The sequence below is a fragment of the Lycium ferocissimum genome, chromosome 5 (assembly GCF_029784015.1).
Source record: "Lycium ferocissimum isolate CSIRO_LF1 chromosome 5, AGI_CSIRO_Lferr_CH_V1, whole genome shotgun sequence".
In the NCBI taxonomy this organism is placed as follows: Eukaryota; Viridiplantae; Streptophyta; class Magnoliopsida; order Solanales; family Solanaceae; genus Lycium; species Lycium ferocissimum.
In genome coordinates this window covers 63,411,541-63,417,905 of record NC_081346.1, presented here as the reverse complement: position 1 = coordinate 63,417,905, position 6,365 = coordinate 63,411,541, and positions in this window count along the sequence as shown.

The following is a 6,365-nucleotide window of genomic DNA, read 5'->3' as shown; positions in this document are numbered from 1 at the left end:
AGAGGAACATTCTCTAGCCAATTGTAATAACCGCCATACATTCTCTCTGTCATTATTTCACCATTGAATTTAAGATGTCCCAGTACCTATTTTGGCCATCCACCCATTCAAGGCATAATCTTTTATTCCCGTGAAATCATTTAAGAAATTTCAAAGGTTTAGGTATGTATGCTTCTTGAAGCTGCCTTGAAGTTCGAGAAAAATCATTTGAATTTGTAATTTGAATGATGTCCCGTTAAAATTCATCAAGTAAATTTTCGGTTGAACACACGGGAGTTTATTGTTTGTGAACTCAGGATTTACATGTATGAACCAAAAACATAAAAAATAAAAAAAATTAGAAATTCGACCAAATCACGAACCATAAATGTCATGACTAGGATATTTCATCTACTTTTTTCGAACTTAGACACCTGCAGACGGTAGGCAATTTGTTTCTGAGTCAAATCTGGGACACTCATTTTCTCTAGAACAAGTTCAGGGCGGGCTAAAATGACAGGGTAAGACAAATAATGAGGATTCAGTAGTAAAAAATAAACGTTCAAAAAATGTCTGCTTAGATTTTACTTCGTCTTGTACTTTCTTTCATCAATGTTCTTGTTTTTCTCTCCTAGTCTGTGTTGTGATTAAAACTAAGTCTTTATACACATACCTTTTTTTTGTCCTAATTTGCCAACAACCTTGTTGAATTTCTTATCAAGATTTGGTGTCCATTGCAGGCGCCATCTTTTCTTTTGTGGTCTTCCTATAGTTATTTTTTAAACTAAAGAATCACCCTCCTCTTTTTCTGAGCCACTACGTGTAACTTGTGTCTCCTTATTAGTACTTCTCATTCTCTTAGACCCTCTTCTCCCCTCGCCCTCATCTTTTTCTAAGAATGAACCGATCGCGATCTCTCGATAAGTCTCTCTAATGTGCTTTTCCTTTTTGTCTTCCAGTTTATTATCACACGATGTATTGTCCATTGCTTCAACTTGATTAGCTTTGTCGTGTTTTCATTTTTTACTTACTTTTTTCTGGTGCGTGTACACAGGCTGCCACTTTTCTTGAGTTTCTCTGCTGAAATAGGCCTCATAAAAATGAAACATGCCCCTTCTGCCATTAATTCTTCTACCATTATTCTCTTTACCATTGGGAATATCACAAAACCAAAAAAAAGAAAAATCGGAAACAAAATCAAGTGAGAAATCCAAAATTCTTGAGTGAAGAAGGGATGTTGATAAATACATCACTTTTGAAAGGAACATATTTAAACATTGAAACTACATGTAACACTTATGAGTTTAGAAACTATATATTAGAAGTCAAAAATTTTCTTCTTCTAAGTATTACAAATTCACCTAATAAAATTCTGTCAAAGTTTAAGCCTAGATCGGGTATATTCACGTATTATCATTGAATTTTATCCAATATAACTGTAGACTCACACTACTGTTTTTTGTCACATTAAAATAACTGAACTTCACCTACTATAATAGCAAATCGTAATGTCACAAACTATTTTTGTCCCATTAAGGAAATTGAACTTTACCCACTAGAACAGTACAGTCACAAAATTTTCACTGGTGTTTTAGTAAAATCACATTAAAGTAAATGGATTTCCACTTGCATAATTTATTTTATTTAGAAACGAGGATTGGCATCTGAATTTTTTACCGCTTCATATCCATTAGAAAATGTATATGGCATTAAATTAAATGTAAAACTTAATATATTCCAGTATCCTCTTATGTAGTAGCATTTTTCACTTCTTTTTCCTTGTTTCCTCCATTATTTTGATCGTAAAGCTTCCATGCCTCTTCATTCCTTTCTCGTCTACAACATTGATTTTCTCGCAACTTTCCCTTATCAATATATTTTCAATAAAAATCTAACCAGAACGGTTAGCTTTCATAAAAACACACATATTCATAATCTTCAAATGGTGCACTAAAGAAGATATGTGATTGAATAAAAAAAGAAGGCAAATAGAATTAATACTACAATTTCCTTGCTCGAATAGTAAGAAAATAACAATTTATTTGAGGGATGACTCTTACTGAGGTGTGGCCCTAGGAATAAAGACGAGAACTTTTCTTTTAACATTTCAACTCTTTGTTATGTTGGGCCATTTTTTTAATTTTCCCGGTGTTGCCCTCATGCATAATTCAAGAAAAGAGTGATTTATTATTTTGAAGAAAATTTAAAAGATTAGGGTGCTAATCATTAAATAATAAGGTGCAAATCACAAAAAAAAAAGAGCATATATCAGGGGTGCAAAATGTAAAGTACTCGACTTTTCCTTTATAATGGGTAAGTTTAGTTAATTTAATTTAATGTGACTAAAAATGATCCTGTAACTTTATTTATAATAGTGGGTAAAAGTTTGATAACTTTTTTCGTTGTAGTTGGTAAAGTCAATTTCTATAATGTGACAAACAAATAAGTTTTGACTTTATTGTTATAATAGAAAAGTTCAATAATCATAATATTAACACGTTTAAATACCCTCCTGACTAGTGCACACTGAACAACTTACACTAAGATTTTGAGAAAATGATCTTACAAATAATAGGTATGTCTTTGATGAGTTGAGTAAACTTGATGAAATCAAAGCAGTCCATTTCAAGTATTTTGACATCCACCATGACAAGGTCGAATTGGTCGATCTATTTCTAGAGAATGTACAGAAATACAGTTGCTAGTTTCATTTAAAAACCAAACTCAGTAAATGTCACAAGAAAGTTATACATGTTGCGAGACATTTTCACAACAATTAATGGGAAATTTATGTGGTGTTGAGAACACATAAGAGTTATTTACATTTAGTAACTACACTTTACTTTAATTACATCTGGTAGCTAAATGTTGTATTTAAATTACACAAGGTAACTAATATAGCAACATACGGTTCCTTTTCCTGCATCAAAATTCAAACCCATCTTCCCCAATTCCTTCACTCCTCTTCAACCGCCGCCGGCGCTTCCACCTCTTCCTCCTCCACCATCTTCGCCACTTCCGCCTCTTCCTCCTCGACCATCTTCGCCACTTCCGCCTCTGAGTGTATTTCTCAGATCTAAGTGTATACGAAATTGAAGAAAAAATACAAATCCCCAAATTGATCTAATTTTGTGAAATGGGCTTAGTCTAAATTTCATCCAAACCTGGAGAGATCATAGTCAGCAGATAGAGGGGGGCCTCTAGTGCACAAAACAGCCTTATCTGATAGCTTTTTGATGCGGAAGAAGGAAGCGATGCCATTTGCAGCCATTTTTGGTAGTGGAAAGCTCGATAGGGATATCAAAAGTTGTTGTTGCTTGAAAAGTATTTGTATTTGTGTTGAATACATAGAAAGAAATGGTTTCTGGTTGGATCCTTACCGGACGACGGCGCCGTTGCCGGCGGTGGAAAAATCTTTGGCGGTGAATTTTAGATATGAGTGTATTTTATTTCTTGTATCTCAAATCTAAGTGTATTTTATTTCTTGTATCTCAGATCTGAGTGTATTTCGGTATATTTGTTGCACCTCCTTTGGGAAGATGCCACTTACGAAACAAAAGCAAATTTCATACTTACAACGTTCATAAGAAATTTATTTAATAAGGTATTCACAATAATTTAGGAGCGAAAATAGGCCCATGTGAACAAGTTTTTTTAAAAAAAAAAACGACATCTCAACATAGTAGGATCTAAAAGAAGCCTTCTAAAACAAAATAGAAATATCCAACCACAAAAATGGACAACACCTATTTTGAGTTAAATCAACACTTTAGAATTTGTCAAACATTTAGTAGAGAAATATTTTTCATGCTACAACATCTAAGGCTCATACCAAGCATGAAATTCAACTCCCAATCTCAAATACAAACTAGTTAAGTTCCAAGTTCAACCCAAATACTAAATTTGATTTATTACAAGACTTGGGCATGGACACTCCCAAAATAGTCAAGTCATTCATCAAAATCAAGTTACAAAGTATTAGCATCATGACCCAAATTTCATTCAAAAGTGCATATTTAAGTGTATCACATGGATCACGTACAAGTCCCCAAAAGTATACAAAATGAACGCGTTCATGCAAATGTGACCTTCATCTAAGCATCCAAAGAGTCTAATTCAAATGGCCATCCTCAAGTCTCTTTCGAAACATCACCTACGATAGCAACAACTATCGCTAAGCATAAAGCTTAGTAGCACATAAACTTAACTAACACTTAGAATAAAAATATAATGTAAGGAGTACAAGAATAAATTCTAGGAATAAGCTTGTCAAAATCACCATCAAGAACTAAATAAAGGTACAATCGTTTCAAGAAAATAAATGTCAAATATTAAAATAGTTCAAGATATCAATATCTAAATCTCAATTATCAAGAAGCTTCCCAAAGCAAATCCAAGAAAGTTCACCATTTGGTTAATTTCGCCCAACACATACATCATGCAATTACATGAAAGCATAATCGAATAACAAGAAGGACCGGAGTCCCAAATCAAGTAGGGTCGTCACCCAATAATCAAGAGAATCAAGAACCATGTTGAAAGTGGCTTCCCAATTCATACTTAAGAAGGACCAAGATCCATAATTAAGATGAAATGTGAATCCAAAATCAAGATGGGACAAGATCCGAATAATCTCAAGAGGCATGCCAATATAAGTGACAAAGTCACTATCACAAGAAGGACAAAGTCCCAACGAGAATGCAACAATGCTGCAATCCGTATACGTGGGCGAGTTATGTCTACAATAGCATTCATGATACCAAATGATATTCAAAAACGGGGCTCAAAGTGTTCATCCCATTAAACATAGCGAAATAAGAATTTAACTAAGAATAGAATAAAATTAAAGTAAAGACAAGTTTTGCTGCCTTGCTCAAGATATTCGACATACTTCAACTAAATAAAATGTGAAATTCAAGAATATTGTGAAATTGGAGCTTTAATTTAAAGCTCAAAGAAAAACACCAAGAAAAATCCCCAAGGCAACGATCAAGCAATTATATTTATTATCTTTCCAGCCTTTGCACCTTAAATGTAATGGAATACTCGCTTAAGGTCTAGAGTTTAACGATATAAAAAGTTAAATCATGACGAACAAAGCAGGCTAAATAGGTCCACCATTATTGCAAAATTTTAAGTAAAAAGTTATGCTGTTTGGCGTGCTAGTCTTTGACATAGTAACAAAGAAATTAGAATTTTCGCAAAACACGAAAGTCGTGGGAAATCTTATTATCTTTTCCACAAGATTTTGAATCACCAAATTCCGCCTTATAGATAAAAGTTAAGGTTAGTATCTCTAACATTTCAAAAACTTGAAATCCAAGGTTTCAAAATCTCTAACAAAAACTTGAATATTTCATCCAAAATAATATGGAATAACAAGCTTACCACAAGATTGATTGAGCTTCTTGATTAATAGAGCTTCTTCACAAAACCCAAAACCTAGGATTATCAAAGCAAGACTTAACCTATTTGATTCTTGGTCGTAACCTTCCAAAATACATACAAAGCATGAAAACTTGGAGGATCTTGTTGATATTTGGAGAGTAGTTTACGTGGATTAGAATTTCTAACGGAGGGTTTAGTGAGGAGAAGAAGAATAACAAGACAAGTAGAGTGAGGTTAAAGAAAAATGGTCTTCTTTCCTTTGTAGTACCCACTTTTATCAATTGGGTCTTACTAATGGGCTTCAATATCCAAATAAAAAAAATGACAAGTCCAAATTTATTTATTTTTCCAAACACAAACTAAAAAAATAATAAAAAGTATTTACTACAAGAGCAAGATTATTTAAATGCCAATAATAAATTTATGGTGTTACAACTCTCTCCTCCTTAAAAGAAATTTCATGGTCCGAAATTTACCTTATACTAGTCTTGGAACAAGTGTGGTATTGTATTCGCATGTCCTCTTCGCTCCCAAGTAGCTTCTTTGCTAAAATGATTTCTCCATTAGACTTTTACTAAGTGATTTTCTTTCTTTCTAAACTCTTTACCTCACGTGTCAAGATTTGGATAGGTTCCTCTTCATATGTCAAGTTAGGATTGACCTCAACCTGGATTCAACAAGGAAGAATATGAGATGGATCTCAACGATATCTTCTAAGCATAAACAATGAAGTTACATTGTGGATCTTATCTAACTGGGTGGAAGAGCTAGTCTATATGCAATCAACCCAACTTTCAAGTACCTCATATGGTCCAATAAATTAAAGGACTAAGTTTTCCTTTTTGGACAAATCTCTATAATCTTCTTTCATGGAGAAACCTTTAAAAATACCTTATCTCCCACTCGATGCTCAATCTCACGCCTCTTAAGATCAAGATAAGACTTTTGTCTATCCGAAGCAATTTTTAGACGATCCTTTATGATTTTTACTTTATTTT